Genomic DNA, 18,464 nt, shown 5'->3' on the forward strand with positions numbered 1-18,464 from the left:
CGTCACTACCTGAACACAGTACTGCCAAGGCGTTGGATAGGACGTTGGAATGTTTTCTTTAAGTCTGATTTTTGCACAGATATGCTACTCTGCACTGGACATACAGTTTAAAGTGGGATCCGAACTACTAAGTGGTTCCACCATGTATCGAACTCGGGACCCCGTGATTACAAGGCAACTATTTTGCGCTACGCCATCCATTGATTGATTGAATTGTTGTTTTAAGTCCACTTTATGCACAGTAAGGCTAATCTGGTCTGCACCTACAGCTTAAAGTGGGATCCGAACCACTATGTGCCTCCACCGGGCATCGAACCCGGGACTCCTTGATTACAAGGCGACGACGCTACCACTGCGCCATCGGGACGCCCGCTACGGCATCGAGGAGGCCCCAATAGGGCGTTTGTCTGCAGCACCTGATACTGTGTCCCTGAGGATCACCGGACCTTACACCATGCGATTTCTTTTTGTGGTGTTACATCAAAGGCAGGGTATCGGATCCACCATATATCCCTGATATCACAGACATAGGGGAGGGTATCTTCGCAGCAGTGAACACTATCCACAGACCCATGCTCGAACGGGGGTGCCAAGAACTGGTCTATCGTGTCGTTGTGTATGAGAGAAAAAAAAACTGCGTCGTTCCTTCTTTCAGCACTGGTTTCACCAAGGTAAGTTTGGTAGTTTACCGCAACAAACGTTTGCATGCTCCGAAGTTAATTTTGGAACGCGTTAAAATATTTCATAAATTATATTTAAAAATTCACAAATTGTTTATAATTTATTATTCTCGATCAACGTTCTTGCCTTGGGATTTTCGGACAGCTGACCGACAGCTGTAGAGAGTAGTAAGTGAAAATCCAGGATATCGTACGATAGAATGTCAAAAATCCAGGCAAGGAATCTGTGGTCAGGGATATTCAAAATCTTGTTCCTCAGTACAAAAAGTGTTTCGAAAAGAACTATGCGTATGCAGAGAATGTACAGAACGGACGTTTCTAGGTTGCAACAATCTCATTTAAGGCTAATGGTATGTTTACAAGCCAGAAGTGTCTGTGACTGCAGCTACAACATGTGCAGCTACAAAAGAAAAACATATGATTAATTTATTTTTATTTTTTATCAAATCGACCATTACTTTTGAAAACTCCTCGTAGGTAACTACAAACTGAATCAACACGAATAATTTTCAAAATATGCTACACGAATTTTATAGAGATCTAACCCAGAGCCTTGCCAATGGGGGCTGCTTCTTCCCACTCAAATAGTGGAAACGGGTCTGAACAAGAATCATACACAGAGGAAAGCGACGGAGAGAATACCGTAGAAAGAATGAGACAGAAATAGCAAATGTTGATAAACAGAGACAGAATGCAATTTTAGAAGAAAAAGATAACAGGGTAAAAAAGAGACAAAGAGGACGAAATAAACAAAGAAAAGAAGATAGAAAAGGACAGAAAGAAAGAGGGAGCAAAAAAGGAGAGAGGTAAAGGAGTCCCAGGTTCAATTACCTGTGGAAGCACATTTGGTGGTTTGGAGTTCATTTTGGCCTGTGGTCCAGTCTCGATTAGCCTATTCGTGCATAAAGTAAACTTAAAACAATAATTCAAACTACAATAACACGATCACAAAAGTTGTAGTCTCTGATCTGGTAAGATATCACGAATGAGCCGTGATGTGCGCCATGAATAGTTGTGGGGGACGGCAGAGAAATGACTGACTCAATGCTAACCAAGTGGATTTTTGGCATGCCTACTACTTCACAGATAAAATAGATGAGCTGCATGTCGATGTTCGAAAGTCTCTTATGTCAAGGGATAAGCAAAGACTTCCAGTTCTTTTGTCAGTGATTCTCTCTCACCCATCATTCACTGGTTTTGATGGTATAAAGTCAATAATTACAGAATTAACAGGAAACAAGAAAACCAATCCTTCGGCTGCTCATGATGTTAGAATGTCTTCAATGTTGAGTATTTGGCAAATGTCAAATTTGAATGAAATAAGAGAGATAATCACTGGATCAGTCACTTCTGAAGTGAAAATCAGAGAAGAATTGTATCCAGTTGATCCATAGATTTTATTTAAAATAATATTTTACTAAAAAATCACAAGACCTATTCAGAGTACAAACTGTCCCATACCTGTTGTAGCTGATGAGGTAGGGATGTGGAAATCCAAAAAGCCTTCTCTTTATGATCCTCTTTGTACCACTCTCTGAAAGTTTCACAGATGGTATCAACCAGGGCTGTTTCAGTCTTATGGGAGATTGGTTGACCGTAGTTAGTATTCTGTGTTCCTACTGTTCCTCGCGAACCGGCTGAAGTCAAATTCGTGTCCCTATTCACGAACCTTTTCTTGTACTAAATTTTATTGCGAGAATGTGAGTAGAATACGTGTAATATTTACAAATAGCACCAGCAATGTACGTATGTACGTATCTATTTTCATTTACACACTATTTAGTTTCTAATTTGGATAAGTAGCTTCATCCGGCCGACCAGTCTGCTTAAAGTTTTGAAATTGTGTCGTCTGATTCTTGTCATTAGAATATTATTTTGGGGATGCGGTAAGTGTTGCCTAATGTAGTTAATGAAATCGTAATTTAACATTGTATGAAATCACTGCCTAATACGTATCAAAGCTTTTTTTCAAAAGTGATAAAGAAGTATCGCCAAACGCGAACCAAATTCCGTTCATTTCATACATCAGTACAGGTTTGCATTCAGTATCGAAATCGAACTTTCTGATTGTAATTGTGTATCATTTGTTGTGTAAAATAAAAACTCAGGAATTTTAATGAAATGGTAATAATACACTGCCCTCCAGAAATTAAGCAACAACAAGAAAATGTGAGGTAAAAGAGAAAACAGTTGGAGAAAAGAGAAGAAGAGTGGTGGGCACGCTGAAAGAAAGCAACGAATGCGTTAGGGAAAACAGGTGAGTCATAAAGTGCGATCATCGTGCCCTCGCACGGATTTCTGGCGTACCAGGTATTGGAGTCGAAGACGCGCGTGCACGGAAGAGGTGTGTGTCTCTATCTGGAGAGTGCAGAGGTGAGTCAAGTGCGCGGAAAGGGTCGAATATGGCAACCAGGCATCATTTGGCTGATGAATTACGGTGGCTTGCCATCGGTAGACTAGAAACAGGGCAGCGTCAGATCGAAGTGGCCAGGTGGCTCAATGTCGATCGTTCAGTAGTCAGCAGGTTATGGAACAAGTTCCAGAGAACGCAAAATGCATCGCGGAGTTTCAGTGGAGGTCGACCGCGTGTGACATCGGTCAGGGATGACCGATATATCCGTTTGACAAGTCGGCGTAACAGGTCCGCAACAGCTACCCAAGTGCGTGCAGCGGCTATTGCTGCCACAGGACGGCCTATGTCAACGAGTACAGTACGCAGACGGCTACACGAGGGTGGGTTGTATGCCAGGAGACCAGTGTTGTGTATACCACTCACCCAGCGTCAGAAGACAGCCCGCTTACGTTGGGCACGAGAACATGTGAACTGGACACTGGACCAGTGGCGGTCCGTTCTCTTCACTGAGGAGTCCAGGTTCTCACTGGACAGTTATTCGCAACGCCGATTGGTCTGGAGAGAGGCAGGAACTCGTTACCATCCCTCCAATATTGTTGAAAGGGACAGATATGGTGGTGGAAGTATGCTTGTATGGGGTGGCATTTCTATTGGTGGACGTACTGACCTCTATATCCTCCCACGTGGCACCATGACAGGTCAGCGCTATAGGGATGAGGTCCTTGCACGTTATGTGGAACCCTTCGCACGAGAACGAGGTCCGGGCTTCATTCTGCAGGACGATAATGCCCGTCCCCATAGGGCAGGACTAGTCGATCGGTTCTTGGACGAACACCGTATTCAACGCATGGTGCGGCCATCCCGTTCCCCGGACCTTAACCCCATTGAACACATGTGGGATGCTCTGGAGAGACGTCTCGCTGGCCTTGTGCCCCCTCCACAAACACTCAAGACCTTCAACTGTCTCTCTCCCACCCTCATACCCAATGAGTTGGTGGACAACCTTATTGGCAGCATGCGGCGGCGTTGTGAGGCGTGCATTGCTGAGCGCGGTGATCATATCCCTTATTAGTGTCAGACAACGGTCACTTTCCGTCTCCAACGTTTACCACCTGTGATGCTCCATGCGTACATTTAATTTCTTTTGCCCACGAGTGTACCTTGTTTTGTGTTTCTTCTGTTCTGTAAGGCGTGGGACACTTGTTTCTTTCGTTACAAATAAAATATGTACACCCTCCGGCCTTGTGTTTGATTCTATTGGATGATCACCATTTGTTGCTTAATTTATGGAGAGCAGTGTATTATATAATGTTCCGTAAGGGCCAAGTTCCATGTGTATAACTTAATCTGTGATGTTATGCTTCTGCAATAACTTATTTTTTAAATTCTCTCGTATTTGCTTGCTTGCTTGAGTGGTTTAGATGGACCAGGTTTGGTTCTCTTACTTTTATAATTATACACACGCGCGGAAATTATCAGATAATTAAACATAATGATCCGAACCTACTTATGTTATGATTCCGGTAATTATTTTGCTAGTGAAAATAACCCTACATGCTATTCTCACCACCTGGTGAAAATAGTCGCAGTCTTTTTTTATTTGTATGTAGCTAATCCTTAAGGATCATTTGAGGTAAATGCAACTTTGTATTGAAAGCAGCATATTTGCAGTTACTATTTTCACCAAGTGGTCAACCTCGTTTTTGTGCTATTTTCACCTAAATTCATGATTCCTCACAATGTGGGAATTATTTTATAAAACATTCACGTTCTATTGTAAGATTTTGTTTTGCATTGCTTGTTAGGTTCTATGTCTCAAAAAATAATCATCTATACACTGCTCTCTCTAAAAAGTGGTAATAATAATCAATAATCAGCATTTTTAATTTGTGTTAAGCTCTATGGTTAGTTGAGTGATTTAACTTGCAAAAATTGACAATGTGTGAAATATAATAGCATCTGTACTTAATAATAAAGGTACCAGTTTCATAGATCGGAGACACATTAAAATCAGATATTTTGTGTTTTGCATGGTTCGTACCTACCAATTGTGTATTGCGGAACATAGTTCAAGGTGCCATTATGCTTTTTGCACAAAAAACAAACACTTTTTCTACGCATTTATCTATCATTTATTTATCATTTTTGGTCCGATAAGGTTAGGTTTGGTTAGGTTAGGCAAGCATAGTTAAAAAAGGGGGGTTGGAAACACTGACATGATTTCCCGGTCAAATAGATACCAGGATGAAAGAAAATGCCTTGACTAACGTTGGAAACCTTAGAGAAACTCATTTCCGTAAGTAGTTTCTTCTGTAAAAATGAAGAAATGTGTCTCCGATGTATAAAACTGTTACCATAATAATAAAAAAAACCTGCTGAAAATAGCTTGTTCTGCTAGTCCCAACACCTCATGAATGTAGTTGCACAATTTTTTTTTATTTTGAGAATAATTACTGAAAATCATGGTTCCCATTGTGTGAAGTTTTTTTTAGAAGCTATACAAGAGAATGAAAAGTTACTTTCAGTACTGCAAACAACTGTGGGAATAACTTTTCAGTTAGGAGAAACCTTTCTGTGGAACAAAAACAACACTTCAGAGTGTGATCATTTCCACAATTTATCTATTTTAAGATGAACATTTTTGTGTTCAGTAACATGCATGTATCATGATACACACAGTACAGTAGTTACTGATATAACAGATATATCAAGTCCAGTGAGATGTATGAAAGTAAGTGGTCTCTGCTGCACACTGTTTATGCTGTACTTCATTAAATACTAGTTGCTCATGTTATAAAACTATAGCAGTTATATATAACTACAGAAAGGAGGTATGGAGTAGCAAGGTCCAATATGAATTTTTCATTTTTGTAATGGTGCTCGTATATCCTTAGGATAAAGCAGCCAAAGTTGATAATGAAGACATGCATTTCTTAAAGTGAGTACATTAAGTACATTATTTTTGTTTGCCATAGCTTCGGTCGACTTTATTTTTGCAAAGTGTACTCTCATTTATGAGGTGAGCACTCTAGCATGTTGGCTACTGAAATGTTAGTGTCACCACGGAAAATATGTTACCCATTGGGCAGTTCCCTGTACATATTTTTTTAATAGTATTTGAACATGAAAACGCAACAAAATTAATCCCACTGTATAGCACTGTAGAGCATTTATTTTAATTTCTAGGAATTATCCACCTGTGGGCGTGTTTTATGCACACATCAAGATAGAAGAGATACAAATGCAAAGTCCGGTATGGGACTTGGACTTGGAAGTGTAATAAATATGGCACTTCTCTGTTTAAGTTTCGTATCAGCTGGCAGAAAGTTCATCGTGGAGGGAAATAAATCAACATTTTTTCATTCATGTTCAGCTATTTAGTAAATGATGAGTATTTGGTTTTTAAATAAGCTGTTTTATGTAAGAGATATTGTAGATATTATTTTATATATACGTAGATATTATTTTTGTTAATATTTTCTGTGTATTTTTAAAGTAGAAATATTAATTTTCAATATTACGGGTTTTCATTCTTTCAATTGCTTTAAATGCTGAACGAAGTCTTCAAGGAACAACTATTAATTTTCGAAAATATGTTTTCATACTTTTCTTTCAGTGTAAAAAGCATATATTTATAGTAGGTGCTGCTACACTTGTTACAATAATGTATGAAATTTCACTTCAACTTAATGGTCCGTGTCATGACAGTAAATTTGTGTTAAAGGTTGAACTTTTTCGTAGCATTCAACCTAGTACTTTTTATTAATTTGATTTTTGAGAAAACTTCCGAGCATTCTCTTGGTAATAGCATATTATATTTTTTTCTGTGCAGACTAACCTATTTTTAATCAGTGCCATAAAGTATGTGAACTGATCCCTGACAGTATTGAAATTTTTATTATCGAATGGAGTGTAGTTGCTGTACGCAGTCATTTTTTTCGTTTTAATATGTGGCAAGCAAAATCTTTTTTATTGATCGGTGTAAAATCTTGCAATACAATCCTGTATAGCCGAAGGATCAACCAGGAAAAAAATAATTTTGCAAATATGGATTAGCATGACATAAATCGTTCTGAATTCTTGTATACTTATTTCATTCTTTTTTTCCACCCAAGAAAAAAAAGTCACCTATTTTAAGACTGTCATTTTCGTATGATGAAGAATGTTTTTAAAAATGCCTTTAGAGGAAATTATATATTTACGCTTAAAGTAAGAATGCAATTTCAGGAAGTTTTGGTAATAGAACGTTTTCCATATAATTTTCGTATACTTTTATTTTTGTGATAGAAATCAATTTTAATGTGAAAAGTTTGTAATTAAACGAAAGCATTGCATATAATTAATTTCCGCCACTTCTAACTACGTTTAGTCAATTTGCACGTATAATTTATTATACGCGCAAATCGCCTGAACGCAGTTAGAAACCATTCGGAAAGCGAATGGTGCGACACACGATAGTGTTTTGTCGTTTCGAGCAATCTGCGAGTTCTTGCTCATAGCGTTCGTCTTCTGTTCTTTCCCCGATGGTGCTGCCGTCGGTGGTCGTGAGGAAACGACCTTCCAGTGCCGCCATACTGTCAACCATTTTTAACCCGCAGCTGTAACATCTTGTAGTAGTATGTCTATGGTATCAACAGACAAGGAAGCTGCACCACCAGATTTTCTTCGCATTATATTCTGTGAACGCCTTCAAGGTTCCACAAGGGGCGTTGTAGCTGTAGAAAATTGGGCTAAAGTGTTCAGTGATGTGTGAACATTGAAAAGATTTACCTGTTCAAAACCTAACACTGTTCTATGCTCTGTCCGAAGAATATTTGGAGCAAGGCCACGCGCATTATAGTAGAGAAGGGGATAAAGCGAGTGGGCGGCGCGAAGCACTACAAGCTCCTGTAAACGGCTAGTAGCTACAGTAGTTTTTCCCCCACCACGCAATTCTTTTCCGTCTCACGCAGAGGTTTGGAGTTGGGGGTGTGGAGTTAGGGCACCACACTTTCTTGAGCACGGCCGAAGGTGGGGGTGATGTGATCAGCACCATGCCGCCTTTACCCCCAGTTTCCTCGAGGTACCCACTTTACACGACGCTGTGTGGGTGCTGGGGCCGCTTGAACAGGTGGAAAAAAATCTCCGTTCTTCCCCGCTGGGGATCGAACCCAGGTCTCTCACGTGGTGGTCAGATGCCCTAACAACTCTTTTTTTTTTTCTCAAGGAATACTCCTATGCGGTAGTTTTCCCCGTTATTCACCATTTTTTCAACTTTCACACATATAACTTCTTACTAATATTCTAGGTTTTTCTCATTACGGACATACACAAGCATCTATATATCCTAGCCGGGATTCGAACCCTGGAACTCTGGCATCGCAGCCTGCTGTGAAAACCAGTCCGCCACGGAGGTCGACAGGACTGAGCTACCGCGGCTCATATATTTAGAATAGGTATTATAATAAGAAATAAGCCCTCAAGTTACCTTGTAAAAAAAGTTTCCTTGTCTTTCGCTCTTGCAAAATAGAGTGGAGAAAAATAAGTGAAATTACTCGCTCCTCTAGCACCCTAACGGTGCTGCTTAGAACAAAAATGCACATAACCTTTTTTATAAAGAATTTTATCTAGATTATTTCTCATCATAACCTATTTTGCTGTAAAGTGCTTTCCAAGCGAGATATTTGCAAAAAACTGATTTTGGGCGTCATTTTTCAAAGGTGGTACAGGGGTGCAAAATTAATATGTTGTTAAGAACCCTTTTAGGAAGATAATAAAATTTGTTCCACCTTTCCCTAATTTTTTTCCTTATTGGACCCCAAAATCATCCCTTGTTGACTTTTGTTGTTGTTGTTGTTGTTGTTGTTGACTATTAGTAGTTTAAACTGATGGAATTATGGGTGTTTTTGACCTACCTGGGCACACCGGGGCACACCATTTACAAGTCAAATTAATTTGCATTTGTGCATACCAATCATTCGATAAATTTCATTGTTTTTCAATGATATATTGTTTCTTCATTTGTGCACCCAAGCCGTAACATTTGCAATGATGGCTTACGACAATGTACCAGTACAACAATGCTCACGTCTTAACCGTTTCCGTAGATTTTACGTTACAAATATGGCTGTGCTAAATGTGACTAAATAGTAAATAACATAATAATTGGTTTTTCGTTATTAGTAAGAAGCAAAAGCAAGGAGTTATCCACAAAAGGAAAAGCAAGGTAATTGTGTCTTATAACTAAATGTAGTATACTGTACCCTCATACAAACTTTTAACACTCAATTAAACTTGAATCAGGTTATCAGTTGTCAGTACACATTTTTGTTTATAATGAGAAGATGCGCGATAAATTCTTCCATGAAAAAATATGATGATGGACAGGAAGTGAAAAACTACTTATTTCGAATTACGCATAATAAAGGATGCCATAAGAAATGTGTGTGTGTCGGTGTTTTGTGTGTGTGAACGTGAACAAATAATGCACTTATAAATTATAATTTGCTGTGCTATTGCAGCCTGAACATAATAATTCTAATGTTAAGAGAAGCTGCTTGTACGCAGACTGAAGCATGTTTTAATAACTCAAGTTACACAGATTTGCGTTTTCATGACAATACGAGAGTTCAGTTGTACTAGGGTACAAGAGATCATTAATATTTCTACAAAGATTAGTATTATAGCGTTCGCAGGCCAACTGGGTTATCACTAATCAACTATAGCTCCAAAGTGTGTGTCTGTGTGGACACGTTCCGTAGATGAAGCACAACAGTAAAATATTATATTTATACAATTTCTAGTGTCATTATGGAGAAAATTGTGGTACGAATTGAATTTTACAAAGGAATGTATTTTTATTTCTTAGAATATACCTGCACGTTGATGGAAAGTTTCTCTCGGGGTATCGACCAGGTGAGATCTGAAAAGATTTTCCAGCTCTTGAGAGCTACGATCCTCTTATCTTCAGGGTGGAAGTGCACGCATTTGCGGACTTCGACAAGTTGAAAGAAGCACAAGTCAACCTGAAGACATAGGAACGTTCGAGTTCCACGTCTGACTTCACCGGTTGATGTCTTGCGAGTAGCCAAGTAATTGGAACTGAAGAAAGAGAAACTAGCAGAGGAGAACTGCAAGAGCAGCAGGTGAGAATTGTTTACACAATTAATAAAATAATAACCAAATTTTATGACCTCTGGCGCCCCAAATGCAATGAAACATTCTTCTTTTTAAATATTAAGTTGCATTCGCTATATTTTGTTAAATGACTAATGATTCCACTGCTATAAGCATTATCCACACGTTTATACATAAAAAATAGACACACATGAAAACAAAATGAATAGTTCAAAGTAATATTTTTTAAATTTCTTAAAAGATGCCTGAACGCCGATGAGAAGATTCTCTCGGTCTATCCACCAGGTGAGATCTGGCAACATTTCCAAGATTCGAGAACTAACGTCTCTCTCAATTTCAGGGTAGAAGTGAACATTTGAGGGTTTCGACAAGTTGATAGAAGCACCATTCAGCTTGGAGACGGCAACGTCGAATTCCAGTTTTGAAGTCATCAGTTCAAGTCTTCTGTGAAGCCAAGAAATTGGAATTGAAGAAAGAGCAAGCACCCAGCAAGAGAAGAACTGCAGAGGCAGCAGGTGAGAATTGTTTTTAAAGTTGTTTTGCTTATTAAATTGCAAGTCAAATTTTCACATTAGATTTTCAAATTCACCTTCGACAAAACAAAAGTGGCTGTAACGGCGAATATGAAGCCATCATAAATGTTGGTGGGGGAAATGTAGGCACCAAATTATGGACGCCCACATAGAATTTTAGAAGGGAGGGGCGGGGTCAAAATCGAAAAAAATGCCTTAGTCGGGAGAAATATATTAAAATATATTAAAGAAATCATAGAAAGTAAGAGAAAGCAAAAAGGAAAGGAGAGAGCCAGACAGAGGAGAAAGAATGAAAGAAATAAAGAAGCGACAGAGAGAGAAGGGGAAAAATAATATTAAAGAATTCGCGACACATAGAATCACACAACGACAGAGAAAGAGAGAGAGAGAGATACAGACAGAAGTAATAAAAGAAGAACATCGAGAGAAGGCAAGAAAGTAAGAGAGAAAACGTAAGAGAGAAAACTTAAGAGAATATGGAAGCTAGGCATAAAGAGAGAGAGAGGGGAGAAGATAAATATAGACGTGACAGGGAGACAGAAGAAGAAATAGAAATGAAGTGGAGACAGGAGAGGGGAGTGGAAGGAGAAAGAGAAGGAAGAGATATCACAGAATATTGTTAGAGATAGAGAATAAAGAAGAAAATGAAGCAGACCATTAAGAATTTACAATAATGGTCACTTAGAAGACCCTTTGGTTTCAAGGCATCTCTTAACTTTTGCATCAACTTTAGTGACAGCCTTAGTGAATCTAATATTGAAGATGGAGCTACTCAGTGGGGCCTTCGGTGCAAGGGGTGCTGGGGGCTTATGACAATGTCTTAGAACAGAACAAATTTAATAAATAATAGATATTACTTAGCATTTGATTCATGTGTGTCTTATTCGTATCTTTCAGAGGCAACACAGCACAGTGACCCACGGACCGAAGGGAAATGCTGCATTCTGGAATAAGAGACAGCAAATGCTTGGTAAGTACTGTTTATTCCATATTCTCTGTTTTGATTTCATTTAATTTGTGTTATTTGGCGTCGCTACTCTGCCACTGTTGGCTAATTGCGACGATGAAGATGAGGAAATTGACGAACGGATACTCACAAAGAACACCCATGTCCAGGCCGGGATTCGAAACTGGGATCCGTGGCATTGCGAGCTGTGCTAACCATCCCGCCACTGAGTTTGGGCATATTCTCTGTGTATCTGATATTATATATACACCTTGTAATGATGCGATCATTACTGGCTCCTTTTTTTAATGTTATAAATTGTGTATGTCTATGTATTCCTGTACTTTTGGGTTCTTGGCCGTTGAGGAGCGGTAAGTTTCCAGTAACGGTTTAGGTCATTAGCGGGGCCTATAAATAGGAAGGGCAGGGGAGCAGTCGGCCTCAGATGTTTGGCGGAGTACAGCAATGTAATAGGTATCTTTTTCTCTGAGGGGAGCGGCTGGGCGAGCTTTCTTTCCTTATTATGTGAACCGACGGCGGGGATGTTAACTTTCTTTCTTTTAATACACACACTTGCTCTTTTCACATTATTCCAATAGTTTATTTCATGTGGGAAACCGGGTACACAACACACTTACCTTCAGCCACCTTTTTTGGTACTGAGGGTTATATATTTTTTTTTACTCGTGGAGCCAGTGGCTACGCGAGTCTACACACTCTCTTCGGGAAGGGGGAACAGGGTACACCGGAAAGTAATTTTGCGAATAACGGTCAAGAATTAACTTCTGTAAATATAATTTGAATAAACCTATATATATCTAAAAGGAAATGGGCGTTAAGTTTGAAGAGGTACGTGTCTATTGGCTAAACTAGCATCCACAGAACTTCAGGTACTGCAAGTTTTGAACCTCGGGACAAGGATTCAAAAATGTATGGTTTTGTATATTGTGTATGTTGCTGAGAATCAGCTTAAAAGCACAAAATATACCGTTACAACCTGGTTACGAATTTCAATGAATGTCATTGAAATGTGAGCAATTAATTTTCGCTTCGAAACTCAAGATGCGTTTAATGTTTTCTTCTTATTTTTATTCATTTTTCCAACAAACGAACTAACTAACTAACTAACTCTCTAGCCTTCTTAAACCCGAAGGTTCATGGCTGCAGCAACACAGGCCTTCCATCTGTCGCTATCTTGAGCAAGATCTATATACTCTTTTCCATCCCTACCGATTTCCTTTAGGTCTATCTCAACGTTGTCCCTCCATCTTTGTCTTGGTTTCCTACAGGTCTCTTACCATCAGGTTTCTCAACAAGAATCCTGTGAACTCCTCTTTCCTCTCCCATTCGTGCCACATGGCCTGCCCACCTAAGTCTTCTTGATTTAATTATTCTAATAATATCTGGACATGAATACAAATTATGTAGTTCTAAATTATGTAACCTTCTCCACTCACCTGCCTCCTCATCAATTTTATGTCCAAATATTTTCCTAAGGATCTTATTTTCAAATGCTCTTAATTTAGGTTCATCTTTCAATGTAAGGGACCAAGTTTCACATCCATATAATACTACAGGCAAAATTACTGTTTTGTATATTTTAACTTTTAGTTTCTTAGATATTAAACGAGAAGACAATAGTTTATGAAGATAGAAGTAACATGCATTTCCTGAATTAAGCCTACTTTTTATTTCCTCTTTAATATAATTTTCACTTGTTAATATTACTCCTAAGTATTTGAATTTGGAAACTGGTTCAAACGAGTCGTTATCAATAATTAGATCTTGATTATTACCTAACACTTGGTTTCGGCCTGTAAGCATATATTTAGTTTTCCCTTTGTTAACTTCCAAACCTATCTCTTTAGCAGTTTTGAAAAATATTTTAACATTATTCTTAATTGTATTTATATCATCCCCTAATAAGTCTACATCATCTGCATATGCTAACAACTAAGTCACACCATTTAATTGTAGTCCTTTGTTAGTTTCTCTTACCTTCCTAACAGCATATTCTAAGGCAAAATTAAAGAACAATGGAGATAATGCATCTTCTTATTTTAACTCATCATGAATTGTAAATTTGTCAGACACATTACGCATCTTGAGCTGTATCGTTCGAAAGTATTTGAATTGTAATTTTAGTCTTACATGATATACGTGCGTGTCTATAATAAACGTAAAGTTGAACATATTCGGGTTTTTCTTTATTTCGAAAGTGTATTTCGTACTTGTGGATACCTGCATCAGGAGGACAACTTCGTGGGTTGTCATTGGACTTCACCTGTGGATCCAAGGGGAAGGAACGCAGTAACTTAGCCCGAACCCTGGGATTATCCAGCATGCTCTGCTGAGCTTATAAGGTAAGTGTATTTGTGAAGTGCACCGCTACGCGGGACGTAGCAGAGTGTTGCTCAGAGGAAGGCTTTGTCATCGCTGGTGTCGTGAGAGATGGGAGAGGCGGTGGAGGCTCTCGCAGCGGCGGCTGGACGCTCTGATTTATGAGGGTCAGTCAATGGAAAACAGGTCACCTCGTATATCTCGACGTGCCGATGTAGCAGCTTCACGAATCTCCTGCCACTGTAAGGGAGATGGCAGTCGCGTCGCATGCATGTGTGAAGCAGTGTGACCAGTGTGACTGTGAGCGAGTGTGAATTGTAGACGTCCAGGAACATATCAATCATATCACTGAGGTCAGTAAAGAAGAGCAGCGAACAGTCGTGCGTTTCCTGATGGAAGGCGCTAGTACACGATACGTTCACCGTCGAATTACGTCTGTTTATGGGGAACATTGTTTGTCTCTCTCGCGGGTGAATGGGTGGAGTCTGAGGTTTGGCGAAGGAAGAACGTCACTGCAAAACGATCCACAGTCTGCACCGTTTGTCACTGTCAAATGTTGAACTCATACAACACATGAATGACATCATTAAACAGGATCTACTGTGTACAGTGGAGCACGTTGCACAGACCACAAGGGAAGGTCATGGCAACCTGTTTAACATCATGAAACACCGCCTCCAGTATCGGAGGGTGTGCCCACAGTGGGTTACCCACAATCTGACCGCAGAACACACGTTGATACGCATGGGAGTGTCACTTGAGATGCTCCTCCGATACAACCAGGAAGGCAACGATTTCCTTTGTCGAATGGTCGCTGGGGATGAATCCCTTTGCCATCTGTATGAACTGGAAACCAAGCGGCAAAGTCAGCTGTGGAAGCACCCCTCCGCTCACCACCACCGAAGACATCGAAAGCTATTCAGAGTTCCTGCGGCCACGTGCTCTTCACATTGCTCTTCGACCACAAGGAGCCCTGCTTACCAAATTTTGTGAGAAAGGTTCAACCGTTACTGGCGGCATGCGGTATACAGATACTTTGACGTGCCCTCGTCAGGTCATCAAATCCAAGAGACCAGGTTTGCTGTCGTGCGGGGGTGTTGCTGTTTCATGATAATTCACTTCTCCATACAGCCAATGTTGTCCGAGACCTGTTACACAGATTTCGGTGGGAAAAACTCAAGCACCCACATTACAACCAGGACATGCAACTGCTATTATGCTATCTTTGGTGAGCTTAAACGGGCACTGCGTGGTCACCGTTTCAACTCGGACGCTGAGGTGAAGAATGGATGCATTGAGTGATTGGCTGTTGTAGCAACCGCCCACTTTCTACAGGGCTGTCATTGACCTACTGCCAGGGCGGTGGGATGAATATCTCAACACCTACAGGGATTACTTTTAAGATGGGTGCATAGTTTTTCATAGTTATATAGGGTGACCTGTTTTCAACTGACTGATCCTCATATAATCTTACAATATCTTCAATCTGACAGGTATATTATTCTGAAAACGACACTAACAAAATAAACCACTTGAGAGAATTCTATTTTTTTCCCCACGTAACTTTATTTTCTTTCCTCGATATAAATAAAAGCCAATTTTAATGCTTAAAAATTTTCTCCGTAGACGTGGAAAAAGGAACTTCTGTTTTACACAGGCCAAAATTTATTTTTATCGAGGAAGGAAAGGAAAGTTGCGTTGAAAATAAAACAGAATTATCTCAATCCGTTTATTTTGTTAGTGTCTATTTTAGAATAATATATCTGTCAGACGGAAGACATTGACACTGTATAAAGGGAGCGGTTGCTGCAACAAGCAATCAGTCATGTCATCCACTCTTCACCTCAGCGTCCGAGCTGAACCGGTGACCACGAAGTGCCCGTTTCAGCTCACAGATAGCATAATCGCACGTTGACTTGTTTGGGTTATAAGGTGGGTACTGTACTGTTTCCAACCGAAATCTGTATAACAGGTCCCGGTCAACATTGGTCGTATGCGGACGTGCATTATGATGAAACATCACCACCTCGGAAGCAAACCTGGTCTCCTGGATTTGATGGCCTGACGAGGACCATCAAAGTTTCTGTGTACTGCACGCCAATAACGGTTGCACCTTTATCACTAAATTCGATGAGCAGGTGCCCCTTGTGGTCGAAGAACAATGTGAAGACCACGTGGCAGCGGGAACTGTGCAGCCTTCGACATAGGCGCCGCCTCCATGGGGCTTGGGGAGGTTCGAGCCCCCCAATGTTAATGATGTTGCGGCAGAGCCCCTCAAATAATTTTGCTTAAGAGGATCTAATGTATTATTTTGTTTCTCTTGTAAAGTTTGCTCTGAATTGTGCAAGATGAACTTAACTTTAAATACACATTTGAAATGTTCTAGACCATCAACTTTGGGGGGCTGAGACCGCTAAACCATCAACTTTGTGGGGGGGGGTATGACCGGAGACAGCAAAACACATGACTTATTACTATATACTAAGTATATAATTATGAGTATTGTTAATATTTTTACTAAAAAGAGTTTCAAAATAACAAGGTGCTATGACAATTATACCAATATGTTGTTTAGTGAATTCTGAAAAATTTGAGGTCGTAAACACGACTTTCAGGCAATATTGATATGTACGATATTTAGTTATCCTCGAAATCTCTTCCTCTAGTTCAAAGAATAAGGGGGAAATAATTCTAAAGTCTTTGAGTTTATTTAACACTGGCTTGCAGTAAAGTACGCAAGAAAAGCTTATGAAAAGTCTGTATTGCGAAAGCGGGAACGGCTATGATCAAAGGCATTATTGCTAAAGCACAGCGTGCTATGTGTTTTTTTATTATTGCAAAATTAAATTTAAAAAGTAAAATATTGTAGCAAGAATAAAAAAGTAAAACTAATTTTCCTGCGATGTGTGTTAGCATTTATGTAAACATTTAAATAAAACTGTTAAATATTGTAAATATTCGTTATTTTTATGGGTACGTCAACACTAAGGTTATTTGCACCCGTCACATGTCCTTTCTTTACAAGTCTGTTGCGGACACCCATGCCCTCGCTGGGACCCTAACCCGAGACCTCGGGATCAAAGCGAGTTCAGTCGACCACCCAACACGTTCGGCTACCGAGGCCGGCATAAAACTGTTATGTTGGCCTCTTAATTTAAATACATAACCTACTTTTAAATAAAAATGTTAATTGTTATTTAAAAATGAAATGAGCAGACACAGAAGACATAAAGAGAGTTTACATTTCATTTGCATGAGGAATATAATAGCTGCTTATAAACTGCTATACGAAGACGTAAAAAAGGAGGGAGTGAGTCTGTCATTCATTCATTTATTTCAGTGATCAGAGCCCCCCCAATAATGTTGACAAGTCAGTGACCCTGGCCTTCGATATCTTCGGTGGTGGCGATTAGGAGTGCTTAGACTGCTGACTTTACCGCTTGGTTTCCGGTTCATACAGATGACACACTGACTCCTCCCCCGCATCCGCTCGACAGAGGAAATCGCTGCCTTCCTGGTTGCATCGGAGGATCATTTCCTGTGACATTCCCATGCGAAACAGCTTTTGTTCTGAGGTCAGATTGTGGGGAACCCACTGCGCACACACCTTTCGATACTGGATGGTGTTTCATGCTGTTACACACCGTAGAGCGTGTAGGTAGAGTGGTGCTCCAAAACGCAGACACGTTTGAGTTACATTGTAGAGTAACAATATCTAGTTAAATACTTTTTATAGTGAGGAGAAAATGGCCATTGTTAGACATTTATTCAAAAGCACGCTTAAATTTCTGCAGCTTACATCCTATCCTGAGAAGCAAGCTTGCATCGTTTATTGTCCCTTCGATCTTTACCATTTTCTGCCCTGTCTGCCAAAAGGGAATATCAATTATAGAAATGTTGTGTTTTCATGTCACAACAGCGGCAATTTGCTTCCGACTGTACGTGCAGGCAGTGGCGCTGCAACCGGACGTACAGGAGTGTGTTGTACCTCCCAAACTCTCTAAATCCTTTGATCTCTATTGTACAGTCACGGACACATCTGGATTGTAACAATCCCATTAACTTTCAATGTGATCGTTACAACTCAGAAGTACCTCTTGAACCCCCTCAAATAATTTGTCAGACACAAGGTACTGTCGTTTTAGTAGCTAAATACAACAATTTTCTTCTGGCCTACATTATTCCCCTACCCAAAAGAATTCTAGCTTCCGTAAACCCATTACATTACATGGTGTTATATGATTTTCTTTACTATTGAAAAACTTTATGAGGAAGAAAAAGTATTTAAATAAAGTTTAAAACAATGGGATAGATCAATGCTTTACTGTTGCGGGAGTAGGCTATACATATTCTGTAACGGTGTTAAAGAGCACCTTGATAATAGCCATAAAAGTTTCGAAAGACGGGATTCACAATTATTTTGTGGGTATTTTTTATTGTTAGTACAAGGCTTAAAAATTGAAAGCTAAGTGTGCTGTTCTGAAAGTTAAAACCAC

The 18,464-nt window shown here is 39.7% G+C and overlaps 1 long non-coding RNA gene across 1 annotated transcript; it reads left to right on the top strand.

Annotated features, from left to right (window-relative positions):
• The first annotated feature begins 10,018 nt into the window (after window positions 1-10,018).
• On the top strand, window positions 10,019-11,652 carry LOC145985719 (uncharacterized). Its single transcript, XR_014441438.1, has 3 exons — window positions 10,019-10,157; window positions 10,490-10,664; window positions 11,580-11,652. It is a non-coding gene; the product is annotated as an uncharacterized LOC145985719 (long non-coding RNA).
• Window positions 11,653-18,464: the final 6,812 nt, after the last annotated feature.

Source organism: Lepisma saccharinum, chromosome 3 (assembly GCF_977018435.1).
Source record: "Lepisma saccharinum chromosome 3, izLepSacc3.1, whole genome shotgun sequence".
In the NCBI taxonomy this organism is placed as follows: Eukaryota; Metazoa; Arthropoda; class Insecta; order Zygentoma; family Lepismatidae; genus Lepisma; species Lepisma saccharinum.